Below are 22,955 nucleotides of genomic sequence, written 5' to 3'. Positions count from 1 at the left end.
TGACACTTACTAGCTGTGTGACCCTGGGCAAGTCACTTAACCCCAATTGCCTCACTTAAAAAAAATAAAATAAAAATGGTAAGGAAGGAGGCGGATTATCTAACTTTTATAATGAGCTAGTGTTGTAAGAGAACAATAAAAAAAGACCATAAAATCTAATCCAATACCTGAATGCTCTCTTAGAATCTGCTGCTAATAAGAATGACATATCTCTATAGCCCTTTGTAGTTTGCAAAATGTTCTTCTAACACCAGGATGTAAAGTATTACATCACTAGTACTTTTCTATAGAGGAGGAAACTGAGGCTCAGGACTTGGAGAGATTTGCCCACACCATGATTTTCACTTAGCTCTGTGATCCATAGCAGATTGCTTAGCCTTTTGAAGCCTCATTTTCCTCCTAGTAAACTGAGCCAGCAGAATTAGAGGATCTCAAGCAACAGGATTTTTACAATCCTATAATCTGTTAAAGGAAGCAACTGTATTAAATGATATCTAATGTCCTTTCCAGTTCCAAATCCTATGGTTTTGTGACACAACTAGGAGGCAATTCTGTGCTTGTTTTCCTATAGCAGGGGTTCTTAATCTAGACCCTCTGACAGGCAGCCTGGTGAAGCCCATAAAAAGCCCTACTCACAATCATATTTGTTGCCTATATTCACAATTAAAGGAAAGGCTAAATTTCATTTAGAGCTTAGTGAAAACAAAGATACAAAATTTGTCCCCCCTCCAGATTCATGAATCCCCTGAAATCTATCCAAGGACCCCTTTGGGGATCTGTAGACCCCAGTTTAAGAACCTCTACCCTTTACTATACTGATCTTGCTCACAAGCTGATCTCTACTTATACCTTTTCAGAATGCAAATGATGCTCAGGAGCCTCAGGCATTGCCTATATTAGTAGAACTTCTATGTAAAAACCAGGCCCAAATGGGGTCACAAAGAGTCGGACACAACTGGAAAAAAACGACTGAAATGTAAAAACCAGAGTATTCCCAGATTCTTCTAAAGTAAAGATGTGCAAAGAAGGTAATTCTGAAGGACAGCAAACCTCGGCATTTGCAAAATGAGTTTGATCTGCTCGGGTTCACCACAATAATTTCATAATGATCCCCAAATGGATGTTATCCCCTTTACATTTTAGCTGCCACAGAGCATTATTGTCAAATGCTCGGGTGATATAGAGTGACAGAGCAGTGTATAACATGGCCTTTGATTGTGTGCCAGTAACATAGGCCAAGAGGTCTTAAAGGGGTCTCAGTTGTTCAGAAGCAGGAAGCCACCACATTACTAATGATCCAGTTGGAATTATTGATGGGTATAAAGCATAAAGTTTTTGGTGCTATCAAATGGTTAAGGACAGGTAGATGGTGCCATTGTGCATAAAGTGCTAACCCTGAAGTTAAGAAGACCTGAGTTCAAATATGACCTCAGATACTTGCTAGCTATGTGACCCTGGGCAAGTCACTTAACTTCCATTTGTTTCAGTTTCCTCATCTGTAATATGGGGACCATAATAGCACCTACCTCCCCCTGTAGTTGTGAGGATCAAATGAGATAATATTTGTAAAGTGCTCAGTACAGCACAAACAGTGTTGTAAATGTTGTTGTTGCTAGTGCTACTATTATTATTAAACAGTCGATTGTTGGCTGATTTTAGTTCTCAAATTCCAGTTCCATTCATTTTTATTATGATTGTCCCATGTTCAAAATTTGATTGACATGCATATTGAAATTACTTCTCCTTTTTACTAATTTCTCCTTAAATAGGAGAACAAGATAGGAAGGTCAGTGGAAAGAGCCCTGGGCTAAGCAATAGAGAGTTAAAAGATCTGGATTCAAGTGCTACTATGCTACAAATCATACTGGCTGAGGATAGTCATTTATTTTCTGAGAGTCTCAGTTTCTTCATATAGAAAATGGGATCAATGTGATTTGTACAATTATTTCATAGGGTCTTCGTGAACACAGAGTGAGATGATGTACCTGAAAGTGCATTTTAGCAAAAAAAAAAAAAAGTTGCATTAATTTTTTTGAAAAGAGCTTTGCAAATCTTAGAGGTCCACATACATTAAAACCTTTAAGAGTAGTAATGTTAGTAGTAATAGTAATTATACATTTTTATAATTCTGCTTGAAACATTTGTAAAAACTCTTACATAAGCAGTTAGGTGGCACAATGGAAAGAGTACTTATCTTGGAATCAGTAAGATGAGTTTAAAAAAGGTTTCAGAATTTACTAGCTGTGTGACTATGGGCAAGTCACTTAACCTTTGGCTGTCTCAGTATCCTCAATTAAAAAATGGAGATAATAATAGCACCTATGTCACAGGGTTTTTGTGAAGGTCAAATGAGAATATTTGTAAAAGTGCTTAGCATAGGGGCAGCAAGGTGGCGCAGTGGATGGAGCACCGGCCCTGGAGTCAGGAGTACCTGAGTTCAAATCTGGCCTCAGACACTTGACACTTACTAGCTGTGTGACCCTGGGCAAGTCACTTAACCCCAATTGCCTCATCAAAAACAAAACAAAACAAAAAAACAAAAAACAAAACAAAAGTGCTTAGCATAGTGCCTGGCACATAGTAGGTCCTTAATAATTTCTTCCTCTTTCTCCCCTGCAGGAGACAGTGTGTTATTAATAAAGAGCTTGCTTCAAAGCCAGGAAGACCAGAGTTGACACATGCTGGTTGTGTTATCCTGGGCACATCAGTCATTAGCTTCTCAGTTCACTAGGCAATTCTCTAAGATGATAATTTGCATAAAAGGTGCCAACCTGCATTGATGGAGGCAATTCCCTCACCTGGGAGTTTCCTATAGCAATGAAACTATAGGCTCAGTTTCTATCCTTATTCTTATCATCAGAAACAAGTTATACAAAAACCTTTCTTCAAATATATTGTTTCACTTTATTTGTCTATGATATATCTCTTATGTTACATTACTTTTGTTAGGAAACTAAAATGAGAAAATATCTTTAAAGTACTTTGTAAACTTTAAAAGTCCTATGTAAATATCAGTTGTAGTATTAACTGCTTTTGGTAAACTCCAGTGGTGTCAAACTCAAATAGAAATGGGTGCTACTAATTCCTGCAGACTTCATATTGACTTAATTTAAAAACATATTATTACTTGTACTTTGTTGTATTTTTATTGATTTTGTTACATATTTCTCAATTACATTTTAATTTGGTTTGGAACTCATATCTCTGGTATAATATGTGTATGTGGTTTTGTGTGTGTATGTGTGTGCACGCATGTGCATGGTTGTATGAAGCCTTTACCATCATAGTATTGTAATGTTTATCTTTTGGGAGCCTCCACACCCTGACCCCTTTTCTAAAAGGAATACCTTTGCTTAATTTTAGGAACATAATCAGTTTATCAACAATGCTTAACCAACTATGATATCAAGACCACATTGAAAATAAGACCTAATCTATACCACGATGAATCATGTGACCTTGCCAGTTGGCATGACCTGGCATGAGATATGTTACAAGATATCATACCAGCTTGTGGTAGCCTAGAGATACAATTTCCCACTCCCTGCTAACATGTAACATGTTGCATGTTTTCTCTGTCAACTGTCATCAACGTACACTGTTCAATACTCTGGCATTTGGCAAGCATTCCATCTGCAGCAACACACTTGGTAGTTGTGGGTATAGTTAACTCTAAGGAAAAAAAAAGTGGGGGCTGGGAATGGAGGACCATATCCCTACCTATTCCAAATGCATGCTGGTCTTCGTCTTCCCTACTCACTGAAGAGTTAAAGCAAGAACATCCTGTACTAGCAGGCACAGAGCCATAGTACTTGACTAATTGCCACATCACCTACTGCATCATTTGACAAAGAAACACTAGATTAACAGTGAAACTAGACAGCTGACTACCCATCAGCCATATGTAATGCCAAACAAGATGTACTTCCATAGAAGAACCGTATCAGCAACTGAAGAACATGTTCTAATTTAATAGACTTTATCATTACACTAGCTATCATAATTGACCATGAAATTTTTAAAAACTGAGCAAATGCAAGCATTTTCCATGAAGTAATTCAGTATAGAGTTCTAAATACTTAAGTTTTCAAAAGGTTGCTCCAGATTAAATGTCATTTTATTCAATTCTCAGTAATTGGGAAAAAAAATCTGAGTACAAGTTATGCAATTCATAGAATGTTACATTAGTCATTGCTCCTACCCATTTGTTTCATCATTGAAAACTAGACGAATCTAGTCATAGGAAAAGTGAAAAGTGGAAGATAACATGACAGAAGTATTTAGAACCTATATTATTCATTCTAAAGTTATTGAGATTACTCTTATATTTAATTTGGGGAAGGAGAAGAGGGGAGGAATGGGCCAATTACATGACAATAATCCTTTACAAGAGCAGAAATCTCCTGGCAAGCATCTAGGAAGATCAGCTTTTGAATTGATGCCAGCACATCATATATCCCTGTTGCCACAAAATGTCCAACTTTTGTATATCAAAGCACCCCCGTTGCTGAGATAATTGGCTTTATTTTGATGTCTCTCAGCTTCCATGTTTGCTTTGGCTCCTGAGTCAGTATTATATATCTTCTTTTCCTGCAGTTAATATATGGGAAAACTCTTAAAAAAATAAAAATACAGTAAAAATGTAAAAAATAAATGTATGTGAATTCAACAATAAATACTGATTAAGTTCCTATTATGTGCAAGACTATACATTAGAGTCTGGGAATGTAAAAATAAAGATGCATACTTTGCTTTGAAGGAGTTTATTGCCTAACAGATAGAAAGACACAGAAAATGTATGGCATACAGGCGAGTGTCCTAAGTGCAAAGGGAGTGGCCCAGGCAATATGAAATGAATTATTTGAATATGGGAAGATTACTTTCTGCTGGGGAAATTACAGAAGGAGGAAGTAGTCCTTAAATTGAACCTTGAAGGAGGAATTATGGTACAATGGAAAGATTACTGAACTCAAATCCAGCCTCTTCCACTTATTATCTGTGTGACTTTGGGGAAGTCATTTAACTTCCTTGGGCCTCAGTTTCCTTATTTATAAAAATAGAATTTGGACTAGTTGAGTTTTGATGATCCTGTCATTTCAATAAAGGTAGAAAGGTCTCTTTGCTAAGACCATGACTAGGGGAAATCTCTTGCAGACATGACAGATATTAAGAGCAAGATCAGAGAGATGGCCTTTGCAAAAGCAATGATAATGCCAGTTTAATTATCTAGTCCTTAGTGAGAAGTGGAAATGGGGGAAGGGGAATTCAAATTTAGCACAAAAAATATTTCATTGTGGCTAGATGAAGAATACCATGAAATAAGGAGGTAGTAAGGTTATGGAGGAATGGGAATGCTCAGATCAAGGGTTTATAGTTTATATGCTGGGCAATGGGGTATCATTGAAAGTTTTCAAGGGGAGAAGTCATTATTGATGGCTCAAGATGATTATGAAAGGTAGATAGACTTCAAGAAACAAGTATCCCTTATTTTGGGAAACTTGTGAGAAAGAGAGACATTAATACCTTTCATTTTAAATTATATATTGTCATGTGTGTGTGTGCATGTGCGCGTGCATGTGTGTGTGTGTGTGTGTGTGTGCATGTGAACGCTCAGGCATCTTGTCTCCTCAATGGGGAAGGGGGCTGGTATCATGTTTTCCTTTCTCCTGGATTAGAGGCATCAAACTCAGCCCTGCTAGCCACATGCAACTTGCAAAACTCCTGCATGTACCCAAACTAGATGTAACTAGATGGGAAATATTTGCCAAAACAAACAAATAAATAAACACACATTGTTTTCTAAGTCAATATGTGGCCCACAGGGATCCTTATACATGGCTTCCTTCCTATTTGAGTTTGACCTCAGGGCCCTACAGCAATGGCTCTTAAAATTCTCCATAGCGACAGAACCCAGAAGTCTTACACTAAAATCCTCTAAAATCACTATTTTAACGCCTATTAACAAATATAAGGATCATGAAAACAGACAAATGTGGGGCATTTCATGGTTCCTTGTAGCACAATTTGACAAATATTGCCCCAGAGAACCTAAGAACACAGAAGCTTCCACATAGTAGGTATTCAATAAAGTGTCTATTGCTTGGTTGACTGAGACACTTTAAAATTTAAAGTTTAAATGGAGGCCATTTCTGACCCATAGGCTAGAGATGAAAATGCATGAGATGGAAAGTGAGGAAGAATTGAAGGTTTTACTATGTTAGACTCCCAAACATGGCCAGGGGCCCAATTATTTCAGCAGAGCCAAGTGTTTTAACAAGATCAGCATGAGTGGGGATTTTCAAAGCTTAATTGAAAACATTCCTTTTTATATGTTGCACAAATATAGAATCTTAGCTTTGGAGCTTATGGGGGGGGGTCTTATGTAGTCCAATCCCAAATTACATATTTTCCTACTGAGAAGCTTTTTTTTAATAAAGCACCTACTGTGTTCTAGCCATTGTATTAGGTTTTAGAGATTGAGAAACAAAAAGTAAATAGAGGCTCAGATGAGAAAATTACAGAAATGAAATAATGCCCTGCTCTGAGAGAGCCTACATTCAACTGGGGGAAACAACATTTCACACATAAGTAAATATAAAATATATACACAGTAAAGAAAAAGCACTGGGGGAGGGGGAAATACTAGCAATTAGTTGGATCAAGAAAGGCATCCAAGGAGATTGTACCTGGCCTGAGCTTTGAAGGAAGCTAGTGATTTTATGATGTGGGTGATGAGGGTGTGCATTCCAGGCATGGGGAACAGTTTGTACAAAAGCATTGAGGTAGGAGGTATAACATTAAATACAAGGGATAAGTAGCATAGTTTGGAGGAAGATCAATTTGAAAAAAAAAAATCTAAAATGACCATCAATTCATGAAGCCAAATCCTTTTCCCCCAACTAAAACCACAAGTCAGTATCTGATATTGGTGTGGAAGTGATCCTAGGTTCTCAAAGATTAGGCCAGGTAAGTAGATGTACTGGTAAATTTGACTAATCTGGAAACACTTATTTGTATATAGTCCTAGCAATGCACTGTGTCCAAAGACCAATATAGCTAAACACAGTCACTACACAGAAGACTGGCCACCAGGTGACTTCTCTGTCTCTCTATGTATGACTCTCTTTGTCTCTTAATCTCCATATCTTTCTGTGTCTCTTTGTTGAGAACCCTTAGTCTATGAAGACCAGATAGCATTATGAACAGAGGCAGCTAGGTGTCTCCGCATATAGTGCTAGGCCTGGAGTCAGAAAGACCTGGGTTCAAATATAGCCTCACACATTCACTAGACATGTGACACTGGTCAAGTCACTTAACTTCTGTTTGCCTTAATCCACTGGAAAAGGAAGTGGCAAACTATTGCAGTATCTTTGCCAAGAAAACCCCATATGTGGTCACAAAGGATTGGACATGACAAAACAACAAAGTGTTATGAATATAAAGCTTCTCCTACCCAATGCCTCTCATTTTTCTAGTTTGTTGGAGTTGGGACTTGCTTAATATCTTATCCATGCCTTTCTTGCATCTTTATTTTACTGGTGAATAAAGACATGCAGTGAAGAATATAAAGGGATTATATTTCTGAATCACAACTGAAATTTTTTAATGTATTTTTAATGCCAATATACATTTGCTTAGACCAATAAAAATTTGTATATGCAATGACATAAGCCAAATAGCACCCACTGAGCATAAAAAAAGATTCATCAAGGTGGAAGCTGGCATAAATGACAAAACTACAGTCAAGAATGATAATGTAGTAATATTTTTAGTTAAAATAGAAGCAGGAAACAACTCCAACTAATTGAGTGTATGTGGGGGGGGGAAGGGGGGCGTGTCATAAAGCAAGGAAACATCTGCTCTGGGGTATGGGATTCACTTAAGGGATTCTTCTGCTACAGAAATGTGCTTGTCGTGAGACTTTGTTCCCTGGGGGAGAGCTACTGAAACTGTCTTTATTTTTTTCAGTTTTCTAGAGTAAGTTGCATCTGACAGCTGATTCTGTTTCTTTAGACAAGAAATCTTTTTAAGAATATCAACTTCATCAATTTCTCTTGTAGAAGTGAAACTGATTTGTTCTGGATTTTTATGTCAACAGTTTTGATTAATTTCTCAAAGATGAAAAGAAATTCATCAAGACCACCCTCCCAATTACCTATATGGTTCCCAGAGGCTCTTCATAAGCATCCAGAATTTTATAGATAAATCTACTATCATTCACATAATGCCATGCTCAACTTCAGACAAATCTGTAATTGTAATGATCATACTAATACACAAAGTTGTAATGACAATACTAATACACAAATAACATTCGCATAGCACTTTACAATTTACAAAAAAAAAATAACACTCATACTATCAATTGTGCCTTAATAACCTTCTGTTATACACAGGGTAAGAATTAGATGATAAAGCTTTGAGGAGCTAATTAATTTGCCTGAGGTAATAAAGCAAGTAAATGTATCTTACATCCATAAAATGGGGGGGAGGGGTAATAAGAGTAATAGAATATACTGCACATGACTGTTGTGAAGAAACAGCTTAGATACCTTGTATCAAATACTTTTGCATACATACCTTACAGCTTTCTAGAAATGACTGTTTTTCTTCTTAAGTGGAAATAAATGCCCAGACTGGAATCCAGGGTTTTAGACTTCTCTTCTCCCCTCATCCCCCAGTCTATATACTTTACATGTAATTTGAAATCCTTTTATAAAAATTGCTAAATGGAGATACCTATATTTAAATTCAGGATTTCTCAAGGATTTTTTTACATTTGTCTTATTACCAAGCTAGACCAGATGTCTTAGCCTGGAAATAATGAATATTTTTGTAAGTTCTTTGAGGTCAGGGATTATTTCCTTTGTGGGAGAGGACATACTTTTTATCCTACAAACCTAATACAGTGCCTTGCACATAAGAGTAGTTAATAAATGCTCATTTAATTGCTACTGCACTTAATTGCACTATATTGCTAACTTTTTTAAGGCTTCCTGGATTAAAAGTAAAGTTTGTCCCCAATTGAGAAATGGTCAAAGGATATGAACAGGCAGTTTTCTGATGAAGAAACCAAAGCTATCTATTCCCATATGAAAAAAATGCTCTAAATCTCTAATGATTAGAGAGATGCAAATTAAAACAACTCTGAGGTACCACCTGACACCTATCAGATTGGTTAAAATGACAAAAAAGGAAGATAATAAATGTTGGAGAGGCTGTGGGAAAATTGGAACACTAATGCATTGTTGGTGGAGCTGTGAGCTGATCCAACCATTCTGGAGAGCAATTTGGAATTATGCCCAAAGGGTGATAAAGCTGTGTATACCCTTTGACCCAGCAATCCCACTTTTAGGTCTTTTGCCCAAAGAAATCATGGAAGGGGGAAACGGACCCACATGTACAAAAATATTTATAGCTGCTCTTTACATGGTAGCAAGGAATTGGAAGTTGAGGGGGTGCCCATCAATTGGGGAATGGTTGGACAAGTTGTGGTATATGAATACAATGGAATACTATTGTGCTGTAAGAAATGATGAGCAGGAAGAGTTCAGAGAAACCTGGAGGGTCTTACGTGAGCTGATGATGAGTGAGATGAGCAGAACCAGAAGAACATTGTACACAGTATCATCAACATTGAGTGTTGACCTACTGTGACGGACTATATTCTTCTCACCAATGCAATGGTACAGAAGAGTTCCAGGGAACTCATGATAGAAGAGGATCTCCAAATCCAAGAAAAAAAAAAAGAAAGAAAGAACTGTGGAGTATAGATGCTGATTGAACCATATTATTTCTTTTGTTTTGGGTGCTGTTGTTTTTTTTTTTCTATTTTGAGGTTTTGCATCACTGCTCTGATTCTTTCTCTTGTAACAGGATTAATGCAGAAATAGGATTAATGTTATTATGTGTATATATATGTGTGTGTATATATATATATATATATATGTATATGTATAGAGATATATAGATATAACCTATATCAGATTACCTGCTGTCTAGGGGAGGGGGGAGGGAGGGGAGGGAGGGAGAAAAATCTGAAATTGTAAAGCATGTATAAACAAAAGTTGAGAACTATCTTTACATGTAATGGAAAAAATAAAATACCTCATACATTAAGAAATTAAAAAAAATAAAATTAAAAAAAAAAGTAAAGTCTGATTTTCTTAGAAACATGCTGTTAGTGACACTTTGATGCTCAACAACTTCATAGTTCATCTGGAGATAGACAATGAGGAGTTCAGGCCCCAAACAAGTTTTGGTCCTTCACTGTTAACTGTATTAGTAATTTTAAAAAGTAGAAGCAGGGGTCACGTAGGTCGCACAGTGGATAAAGCACCTGTCCTGGATTCAGGAGGACCTGAGTTCAAATTTGGCCTCCGACACTTGACACTTACTAGCTATGTGACCTTGGGCAAATCACTTAACCCTCATTGCCCCGCAAAAATAAATAAATAAAAATTAAAAAAAAATTAAAACGTAGAAGCAGAAGTTTGAAAGGGGAGATTTATTTAAACCTGTGGCTATACTAAAATAAGAAGAACTTTAAAATTAATTTGGAGAGTTAAGAGGACAGTTGGTTAAAGCTGTTATTAAAACATCCTAAAGAAATGAATTTCAAAAAGAAACTAGTGACATAGTAGTTAAAGTGGTAACCTTGGAACCAGGAAGACCTAAGTAAAAGTTCTGTCTCTGACACTCAATGGTTGTGTGGCCCAGGGTAAGTCATATCCACTCTAGAAAACTCTCTGACTATAAATTAAAGCTAGAGGAAATTTCCTTACCCAGGAACTCTCTACACATTTGAAATCATTGGTCTAGGGATTATCTTGATCCACCCAATTCCACCCCCCCAACCACCATACACACTTGAATGAACAACCTATATTGCTCATCCATCAGGACACACATTTTGGATAAACTTCTAAAATGGACTATGAGTTGGGTCTGGAATTGAACAAGAGAGAAGTTTGTACTACCATTTAGAAACTATTTCTCTCTCTTTCCATGACCCCAAGCTCCTCTCTGAAACAGCAGCCCATCTTTTTTTTAATATCACTATTGTCCTGGTGAGGTTATATGGATGTGCGCATGGTATATTGTAGTTTAAGAGAAAATGAAGTTAAGGATCTTCCAAAGAACTATGAGGAGACACCTGGTGGACATAATTAGACTACAAAATATTACAAAAGGAATTGTGCAGGGGAGAAAATATAAAGGTTTTCATCAGAAAATTGTATGAACAGAGAAACAAAAAGATTGACCAGGAATAAGAGAGTGAAGAATAACTAATGATCAGCCAAAGTTCTCCATTGGTACATTTTCAATTTCAGCAACATGAGGACCTGAATATATATATATAGGATCCCCTCCCCCTCTTCCCCATGGTAGACTAATGGGAAGACATAGACAAGACTTATGGGACATGTAGGCATACATTATGTGTGATCTGCATTGATGGAAAGAATACTCATATTGATGCAATGCACTGGAGTATATTAGCAAAAAAAATTTGAAGAGAAAGGAAAATTAAAAGCATTGACAATTATAACATAATAATTTAGGATCCTATAGAGTTTTCCTTTTAAGAGATTGAAGTGTTTATGTATATCTTGCTTATGTAGGCAGCTCGACATTTTACTAAAATATAGGTTCTATGATGGCATAGGAAATATTGTACTTAACAATGGCAGCACCCCTAGCAATGAAACTAGAAGAAATGGATGAAATGCACTTAATATATTTTTTAAGTCAATAAAAGATAAGCATATTAGTTTCCTTTAAGGGAAAAAGTGAGACATTAAAAAAAAAAGTTGGTGATTTTCCTAAGATCACATAGTTAGGGAGGGGAGGGGAAGGACAAAAACAAACCATAATACATAACAAAAAAAAAGCTATTAAGAAGGAGTAAAGGATATTATTAAAGACATGTCATCAAAGAAAAAGAAGTCTTAAGGTGAGAATAAGGGAAGCTAATGATCAGTCTCTGAGTTTCACTGTCAAAAGAAAGCCCCAGTGTGTTGATTGGACTCCTTGTGACAAAATTCTGGGAAGACATGAAAAAGATTTATATCAGATAGTCAGACAAGAATGGGTTGAGCTCTGTGGAGAGAATATGCACATTGATGAGATTGCATTGGAGTTATTTGAATAATTACAAAAATGAAATCAATGCTTTATTTTCCTTTTAGGTAATGACTCAAAAACAAGCTAAAAATGTTAACATGCTTACCATGAACTCTTGAGAAAAATAAAGATGTTTTGGAAAGACTTAGAGAGTTATATAAAATGAGCATACTAGTATATTTTTTCTGTGTTTTAACTGATTCATCTTAACAGTGGATTCAAATCCTTACTGACTAAAAGAATGAAATTAATATCAAGGTTTAAGGCATTTAGACACAATTACAGTAGCTACTGGGTTTCCTTTTCCCCCATATTGTTTTTTTCCCTCTCACACTGTGTTGTTTTAAAGTGAAGAGAAATTCATATTCATAAGATCTAGCATACGATTTCTAACACTGGGAATACTGATAAAAATAATATATGTGTAGTATTTATATATATAAGGCTTAAGTAAAGCAACTTCTCAGTGCTTCTAATATATGTGTATAGATGTATAAAATAGGCATTAATATTAGCATATATATCTAATTTATATACATATTAGGTATATAACACATACTATATATGTGTGTGTGTGTGTATATATATATATATATATATATATATATATATATATAATATATGTAGTAAATGTGTGTATCACTTAAAGGTTTGCAAAGGGCTTTACATGTTATCTCATTGGATTTGAATAATGACACCCTCAATCACCTCCAAACTTCCTCAAATATGATGACAGCCCAGGCACTTCCTTGCTATCACCAGTGTTTTCCCATTCATTTGCCATTGTTTTTCTCTAAAGTCGGACACTCCTCCATTTACTTATAACCTGCTCCTACCTGTCAGTCCTTCTCTCTTCAGCAAAACAAATTAAAGATGGTATCACTTTTCTCCCTTTTCCCAATACTATGTAAATGTTGTCACTTTGGGTGGAGGAAGGTGTTAGGACATTTATTTGAAGAAAGAAAAATGGCAGGGAAGGATTGGAGACCAAATAGTTTGAGAATCAGATTTAACATTTGATTTTGTTTTTGCTCCTATCAATGCATTTAGCAAGTCAATCTAAATACAAAGCATAGACTTGTTCATATCATTGATTAAAGAGGAACAAAATACCAGATCAGTGTCTTCAAGGAACTTAGTGTTAAATGGTCCAGTGAGCATAAATATATAAGTAAAAACCATGAATTCTATGAGCCCAGTGCAGTAAGAACATTAAGGAACATGTACTGTGACTACTTATGTTAGTATTATTTATTTTCTGTTCTCAAATGTATGAGCTTCTTGTAGTTATAATTCCAAACCATGAGAGTTGTTTGGTAAGAGTTCACAAAATGTCTTCTATGCCCCCAGATAAGCTCTGAGATCTCCAAGTTTCAGCTAAAGGCAATTTGACACTATGGTCCTATGGGAACAATAAGGCCACCAGTGGTATCCCTTAGCCAAGGGCAAGAATTTGAGGTTTTTTAGTTTTTAAGTGAAAGCTTATTCCAAGTATCTTTTCTCCCCCCCCCCTTTTTTGGGGGGGGTGTGGTGGTTTAAAATACAAATATGGCAAACATCCAATAAATTCTCAATGCCATATCCTTGGTCAATAATATTAATCATAACACAATATTTTGTCATTGACACACATCAAAACTCCCTTTGAATAGCCACCTTAACTTCCAAGGAAATGAAAATCTTTCCTCTGCATTTCATTTCTCTCTTAGTAGTGGAGCACTAGATATTGCCACCTTGCTTATTTCTTTGAGTCCTGACCCAAAAGGACACTGTGGTATTGCTTCTATTTCTACAGACTCAAAACTCTGATATATAAAGGTGTCTAATGATGTTGAGATGGAGTTCCATTAGCTGGAATGCTACAGAGACAGCAAAATGTTATTTTGGAGAAGGAAAAACAAACAAACAAACATACTTAGCAGGGGATTAAAAAGCAACAAACTTTTTTTTCCTCCTCCTACCCTTCCCCCCAAATCCTTGTCTACAATTAAAGGGTATCAATAAGTCTGGTCTCCAATATAATGCTGATTTGAATGTCATTTGTAAAAATAATCCAATCTAATAGGCTAGTAAAATATTAAATAAGTCCAAATCTTGGCATTATTTTTGAATGGAAACCCCTAAGAGAGACAATGAAAGGATCAGGCTAAACAGTAAAATTTGGCTTTTTAAAATAGAAACCATTTTTTTCTGCTTAAAGATGATATTCAAACTATGCCATATTTCTAAATGCTACTCAGACCTATAAATATACATCAAAATATTGGAATACTTGTTCAAGAATATTTTAAAGGGATATCTGTTGCTTTTTGTCAGCTACAAGAAAAATTGCTTCAATCTGAACTTATTGAGAAGCATACCATAGTGGATAGAGAGCTGGCTTCAGTCACTAATACCTGGATTCTACTCCCACTTCTCATACATGCCAGCTAGGTGACCCTGGACAAGTTCCCTAACTTCTCAGCACTCCAGGAAAGATGCTAAGGCAATGAGCTGCAATTTCTGATCTGTGCTAGAAGAGGAAGTTCTTCCCTGGGAACACCCTACAGTGATTAAAATATGATTTTGTTTTCAAATCACATTTAAGAAGTGCCTACTACATGCCAGGCATTGTGCCAGGCGCTGGGGATACAGTCTCTAACCTTAAGGGGTTTATATTCTACTGAAGAATATGCCATGTTCACAGATAAATACAGGAGTGATACATGTGATTGTTTTTTGAGAAATACTACCTGCCAGGAAAAAAAAAATTCCAAATAAGTAATCATTTTGATTCATACAGACAATCTTATTGGGACAGCTTGAAGTAGGATACCTGAACAATAAAATCTCACATAGCACTGTGTTTTGCACCTAAGGCACTCATGCATTAGAGTTAGCTGTGTGCAAGTGTGATATTCCTATTAAGCAGTAAGTGTGGGGACAGTGTATTGTCTAAGCTTTGCCTCTCCTCTGAGACCTAACACAGCTCCTTACATAGATTGTTCCTCATTCATGTTTGATGAATTGAATTGAACACACAAATCAATCAACCAACAATAAATGAGTATTTATTAATTGCTTACTTTGTCCCAGGAAAAAGAGTTTCAAACCTAGTCTTACAAAATTTTTGGCATGGGGTTTGTTCACAATTGCATTTTCCCCAAAGAATTTATATCCAAGAATATATTTACAAGGAAAGTATCATATGAGATAAACCATCAAATTTATACCTGGGAGGAAAGAAGGAAGACCAAGGAGGTAATTAGAGGTGGGAAAGTGAATTGTTTTTAAACTCTCCTTGACATTATCATCTACTCTGCTTAGGTATTGTATTTTGTTCATATATATAGGATAATTTTTTGATATAGCCTAGAAGGAGTCCTTTAAAGCCAAAACAATTATGTCCCTACTTCAGGGAAATATGAATTAGAAATTTTTCTGAATGATCACTGAATTGCTTTAGGCTGCTCCTTTTCCCCATCCAAGAAGTGATCAGATATAAACATTGAATGGAGTGCAATGGAGCAAGACAAAAAAGCTAGATATTTACACCATTATTTTGTGACTTCCATACTGTAAATATGAAATGGAGACCTATTTAAACATAGTTTTAATAAAAACCACATCTTTTCAATATATGAATATTGATTCATCACTGATGATCCTCTCCATTAGCATTGTTAATTGAATTTAGATGTTTCTTTTTATAAATATTTTTACTTTTTTCTTCTAGTGTGCTCTAGTGTGATTTGATAGTAAATTATCCTTAAATTCAGTCATACTTTACTTCAAACTGAATTATCTTTTTTCTGAAATTCAAGCCCATATACTCTTGTTTTATCTTTATTCAGTATTTCTTTCCTAGAAAACTGAAAGATACCTTTGGTTGTCATGTCATATCTTTCTCTCTTTTTAAGCTAAATTCATCTTCTTAGTTTTTATACCACTGTACATCTTGTTGCATTACTCTCTAGTCTCTCACCATTTCCACTTACACTTCAATAAATTCTTCAATCTAGGTAGTCCTTCCCATGATCCTGATTTTAATTAATCTATGCTTTAACATCCTGTGAATTTCTTGTCCACATTTTCCCATGAATCTTTCAAAGGGAAGATACCCAACATTCTAGAGGCATTCCTCTAAGATTAAAAAATAAAATAAAAATTTATGTGTATGGGGCAGCACATCATCTACTCTTCTCTTCTTTTTCTGTAAGTATTAATTTTGGGGGGGTATTGTGGGACAATGATGGTTAAGTGACTTGTCCAGGGTCACACAGCTAGTAAGTGTCAAGTGTCTGAGGCCACATTTGAACTCAGGTCCTCCTGAATCCAGGGCTGGTGCTTTATCCACTGTGTAACCTAGTTGCCCCCACATCATCTTCTCTTGTGTTATGATCAAATTATCTAATGTTTCATTTGATGTATGATAATGAGATAATTATATTCTAGATTGTAACAGGGCTTCACTTCACCTTCAAAATCCACTGCCTTTGCTCCTACTCATGAGATGCTGAATGAAGCTGAAAAAAATTATGAAATTCTGCTGACTGGTCCATTGAAAATGTCTGTTATATAATCTCAACTTGGCCTTCACTGTGATGAGGTAATCATTTTATACCACTCTAATTGACTCACTATCCATCTTATCAAAGTGGTTTTTCCAAACCTTTTCATCATTCCTGTATTCTCCAATAGTTCCCCTTCATACTCTTTCACCTGAGAACCTTGCCTCATATTTCACCAAAAAAAAACCGCCCCCCCAAAACCACCCCAAAACCCCAAACAAAAAACAAAAACTGGACTACTTACCAAGACCTCCCTCTTCCTTATCTTTCATCACCCAGATACCTTCTACACCTCTTTCTTCCATCCTGTCTCACAAGAAAAGGTGGCCCTTCTTTTTGAAAAAGAAAAGCCCTCTTCATGCACAAGTGATTTCATTCCATCCTATCTTCTCTGACAGAATGCCCACTCTATCATTCTTTCTCTATAGCTAATCTTCAATCGCTTCCTACCGGCTGATTGTCTACTTCCCACAAACATACATATGTCACTTCCCTCCTTAAAAAACACTCACTCGATCCATCCCTGCTAGCTTTTATATCTGTCATCATTTTTGTGGGCTAAACTCCTTGAGAAGCATTTCTGTAATCTAAGCCTCTACTTCCTTTCCTCTTACCCTCCTCACAACTCTCTGTAGTCTGGATTCTGCCTTCATCATTCAACTGATAGTACTCTCTTTAAAATTACCAATGATCTCTTAATTACCATACCTAATGATCTTTTCTCAGTCTTGATTCTTCTTGACCTCTCTGCATCCTTTGACACTACCATCCTCTTCCCCTTGATACTCTCTTCTTTCTAGGTTTTCTATACTATACTGTCTTGGTTTTTATCCTACAAACCTGACCCCTCCTAAGTATTCTTTGTGGGATCTCCATCCAGGCTACAACCACTAATTATGGGCATCCCCTCTGATTCTACCCTGGGCCCTTTTCTCTCTATTATTTCACTTGATGTTCTCATCCATTTCCATGAATTCAACTATGATCTCTATGTAGCTAATTCTCAGATCTGTTTGTCCAGCCCTAACCTCTATCCAGCCCTTTAATCTCATATTTCCAATATCTATTGGGCATTTTTAACTGAATGTTTCTAAACTCAACATATTCAAAGTTGCATTCTTTATCTCCTTGCCCCTACCTAAAAAACTCTCTCCTTCTCAACTTATTACACTTTGAGTTAATCACTATCCTCCAAGTCACCCAGGCTTCCAACTTCAGTATCATGCTTAATGCCTCACCCTCTCCCAGCCCTCCATATCCAATCTGTTGAAAAGTCCTATCATCTTTATCTTTGTTATCTCCTCTTCTTACTTCTGACACTACCACCATGCTGGTGTGGGCACTTTATGACTTCACACCAGGACTATTGCAATAGCCTGCTGGTTAATTTCCCTGACTCAAGTTTCTCTCCACTTTAATATATTCTCCACTCATCAATAAAATTGATCTTCCTTAAAGTACAAGTATGACCATGTCAACCCCCTATTAAATCAACCACTGTGGCTCCTTATTTCCCCTACAATCAAATATGAAATTCTCTTTTTTGACTTTTAATGTATTTCAAAATCTTGAATGGAGTCTTCCATGTTTCGACTCCAGGAATTTTCCCCGTGCCTGGAACTCTCTCCCTCTTGGCTTCCTTCAAGACTCAGCCAGAGTTCTACCTTCTTTAAAAAATCTTTTCCAGCCCTCTTTAATATTAATGCCCTCCCTCTGAGATTTTCTCTAATTTATCTTGTTAGTACAGAGTGGTTTATGTGTGGTCTTACTCCCCCAACCCCATCCTCACTTTAGACTCTAAACTACTCAAGAGCAAGAACAGGTTTTTGGTTTTTGCATTTCTATGTATCTCCAGTGTTTAGGATAGTATAAGAATTGTGGTTGTTATTTAATAAATTTTAGCTGATGATTTAACGAGATTTTTGGCCATTCTAAAGAGATTGGCATAACAATTCACAAAGGAAAAACAAAGTAGATGAAGAATACATATTGATCATATTATGAAATATAGTTATGTTAGTAGCTTAGGAAGTTAATCCATTTGTACATATAATTAAGATATGTATGGTAAATAGACAATGAGCTATATTCAGGATTAAACATGGAAAGAGTAGGTAGATTTGTATTTGGGAGATTGTATGTCACTTTCAATAATCATAAGTATTATTCTCTGAAACTAAAACCTGTCATTTAATACAGGTATTCTCTCAATACTTTTCACAGTTAGCTATATGTCATAGTTGATAGAGTGGTGAACTCAGAATAAAAAAGACTTGACTTTGATTCCTTTTGCTGAAACTTTCTAGATGTGTGACTCCGGCCAGTCATTTAACCTCCATCTGCCTCAGTTTCCTTATCTATAAAATAAGGATAAAATAATAGCGCCTATTTCATGGGGTTGTTGTGAGGATCTAATGATATAACATTTGTAAAATATTTTACAAACTTTAAAACACTATATAAATGTTTCATTCATTCATTCTTCTTCTTCTTCATCATCATCATCATTATAATGTCTACTACATATTTGACACCATGAGAGGTCATGATGGGGAGGGGAGGATGAGGAATGAGCTCTCACAGAGAGTATCTGCTATTAAGGAGGTTATAATCCAATTGATGATATGAAACAAACACCCATTAAACAAATTAAGTGATTAAACTGTGGAGTACTTACTAGCTGTAACTGCAATGAGTTTAAAAAAAGAAAGAAAGAAAGAAATGTGAAAACTAAGAATACTTTTAAAAAAGATAAGACACTGAAATGGTCCTTTAGAAACAGGTGAGACTCAATTGGTGCCAGAGGCCTGACAAGGAAGCTTTTTACCCACCTCTTGACAGTACATGAACATTATGTTCTGTTCTAGAAGCAACATTTTAAGGAAAACAGTGACAAACTTGAGGGCATTCAGAGAAAGGTGAACTAGGTGGTGAGGAAAGTTGAAATTAAAGAATCATTTGAAGAAACTGCAGGATGTTTCTCTTTATGGAGAAGAAAAGACTTGGGAGGGGGGACTAGTGAAATGATAGCTGACTTTCAGTATTGGAAAAGCTGCTAAGTGGAAAAGAAATTTAGTTTTCCTTTTATTAAATTCACATGATAGAATTAGGAGAAATAAGTGAAAGTAACAGAGAGATAGATTTCAGCTTTACTGAAGTAAAATCTTCCTAAAAGAATTGTTCAAAGTAGAATTATCTACTTCAGATTGAGGGAATCCCTGATTTCTAGAGGGTTTCATAACTATATGACTATTTATCTTACAAAGGGCTTTCATCTTCATGTATAAATTAAAATATGTGACCAATGAAGTTCCTTCTGATTCTGGTATTCTATGATCCTCTGACTTAGAGAGCTCACAAGTGAAAATATTTAATTATGATTTGTATGTATTAAGCAATAACTGAGTTGTGATTTTATATGAGTGTAAGAAAATGATGTAGAACATGACACTCTACTGCAAAACTATGAGATAAACACACAATTAGAGGTAAGATGAGGAAAAGAAATCAGAAAAAGAAACAAAGGAATAGTAGAATTAAAAGATCAAGTATAGGGTCATAGAAGTCAGAAAAGGCAAAAGATTTTAAGAGATAGATAGTTGACAGTGCCAAATGTCAAAGACAGGCTAAGAAGTTTGAAGACTGAAAAGATGGTTATTGGATTTCACAAGAAGGTCTTTGGTACCCTTTAAGAGAAGAATTTCATCAGAGTGCCAGGGTGTATAGGCCAAATTACAAGGGCTACAGAAGGGAATAAGGGGGGCAGAAGATGAACATAATGACTATGGATCAAACATTCAAAGAGATAGAAAAAAAAAGTTGAAAGACCAGAAGACAGCTACATGTATAAGGAAGGTAATGGAAAAGGTTGTTATTGGTGATGTTATTCTTTTGTAAGAATATTTTTAAACCATGATGTAAGAAAGTCATAAAGAGTAAGAGAAGATACTAGAGTGGAAGAGAATAAGACTTTTAACTGAAAATGCAGGGTGAAGGAGAAAAAAAGTATGAATAAATTATTCAACTGTATATTATGGACACAGAAAAGAGTAACTGAGAAAAAGAACAGTGCTTGTAATGTGATCCATACATGTACCATGAATATAAAATAAGTAATAAATAAGTATAACATACACAAGAAGGATGACCTCATTGACATCACCAATATTTGAGAAGAAGGGTGTCAGAGTGGAAGAAGATAGTGGTAGGATACAGCATTCAAAAGAAAAAAAGATCTATTAGAATGGGCAGCAAAGTGTCTTTTTAAAAAAGATACCTTTCATTGGACTAAACAATCATGTCCCAATCAAGGGAACCTTCAATTGGTTCCCATGGCTTCCCCTTCCCCCAGTGTAGTGCTTTCTCGTTGAGAAAAAAAAAGAAATTCACTTAAGCTAAACTATCAAATTTTGTAATGATGACTGATAAGATTAGGAACTTTCCACTTTTACTCTGCCATTTCTTGAAATAAAGGGAGAAACTATTTTTTATGAATCACCTGAAACACTGACCATTATTTTTTACATGAATTCTTGTGCCCTTTAGGGTTCTCTTAATTTCTATTAACATTATTCTTATAATTCTGCTTAATTTTCCATCAGTTCATTGACATTTTCCCAAGTTTCTCCTAATTCTTCATATGCATAACTTCTTAGGGTGTAACGATATCCTACTTGTATATAACAAAGTGTTTAACTATTTCCCAATAAAAAGGTAAATAATTATGTCTCCATGATTTTCCAAATAGTACCACTGTGAATTTTTTGTTTTATATATGAGACTTGTCATCATGGACTTCTGTAGTGTGTAAGCGCAGCAATAGTATTTTTTTGGGGGGTGGGGCAATGAGTGTTAAGTGACTTTCCCAGGATCAAGTGTCAAGTGTCTGAGGCTGGATTTGAATTCAGGTCCTCCTGAATCTAGGGCTGGTGCTTTATCTACTGAACTATCTAGCTGCACCCTCAGCAATAGTATGAAGAGTTGAGTCACTTTTCTCATATAATGCATGGATTGTTTTCTGGAGTCACAGCTCCATCAACAGTGTATTAGTTTGCCCGTCTGTCAATCAAAATTGAGTGATTTCTGCTTTTACTACCTTTTACAATTTAATGGATGTGAAGTAATATTTGTTTTGTTTTAATTTGCATTTCTCTTCTTTTTTAGGGAGCAATTTTGTTCTTTGAAAAATTGTTCATATGCTTTGAAATTTTGTATTAGGAAATGACTCAGTCTTAGAAATGTGTGCCATTTCCCTTTGGCTTTAGATAGCTGATTTTTATTAGAGATCTTTGATGAAAACATTTCCCCTAATCCATATTTTTTCAAAAGTTTAGATACATTGATTTGGTTTGTGGAATTTTTTTTAATGTAATACTACTGAAATCATGCATGTTAGAATTTCTACGCTATTCATTATTTGATTATAAATTATCATCCTAATCATAGTTGTTAATATTATTTTGCTTTTGTCTCATTTTTAATATCACCTTTGAGATTTAGATATAATTTCAATAATTATATTTAGCATTCATACTATGCTTTAAAGCTATCAAAATGCTTTACATATGCCCATTCATTTCATTATTGATTTATTTAAATGTTAGTATATGTTATATGGTTTGATATATTAATCTAAAACCATTTTATGCTCAACTGCTTTGCCATTTCTCAGTAGTTCCTGCCAAATAAGTTGTTGCTCCTCCAGCAATCTGTAATGTTAAACTGGTGCATTCATGTCCTCTTAAATTTTTATTAAGTAGTCTATTCTGCAGATTAACTTTTCTATTTTGTAACCAAGCAGTTTTATATATAGTTTTAGGTCTGGTCTTACCATTGTACCTTTTTTCCATCTTTTTCATTGTTTTCCTGGAAATACTTGACCTTTTGTTTCTCTATTTGTATACTATTAAATTGTATCTAGCTTTATACATTAATCCTGAGATTGAATTATTTTATTATTTGTTATTAATTAGGTCAATTATTTTCATAATGTTGAACCCTTTTTATAATCCCTGGTATATATCAAACTTGACCAAAACAAGTAAGTTTTTTGGTTATACTTCTTTAGACTCTTTGCTAAAATTTTAATTATAATGTTTGTGTCAATATTTATTAATGATATTGTATTATAGTACTTTCTTTGGTTATGATATCAAGCATCAAGAAGATATTCACTCCTGTAAAATTTACAAAGCTAAGATTAAATTACAGCAATCATCATTAATCTGAAAATGATAGAAGGGAAAAAGAAATTATATCATATCCAAAGAGAGCATATAG

At 35.3% G+C, this 22,955-nt stretch overlaps 1 protein-coding gene across 3 annotated transcripts in view; it reads right to left on the bottom strand.

Moving 5' to 3' along the window:
• FIGN (fidgetin, microtubule severing factor) overlaps positions 1–22,955 on the bottom strand; it is a 190,779-nt gene that overhangs the window by 89,126 nt on the left and 78,698 nt on the right. The gene's annotated exons all lie outside the window — the stretch shown is intronic.

The sequence above is a fragment of the Dromiciops gliroides genome, chromosome 3 (genome assembly GCF_019393635.1).
Source record: "Dromiciops gliroides isolate mDroGli1 chromosome 3, mDroGli1.pri, whole genome shotgun sequence".
NCBI classification, from domain to species: domain Eukaryota; kingdom Metazoa; phylum Chordata; class Mammalia; order Microbiotheria; family Microbiotheriidae; genus Dromiciops; species Dromiciops gliroides.
The sequence above is the reverse complement of the archived record's forward strand: the minus strand, read 5'-3'. Positions and strand labels throughout refer to the sequence as shown.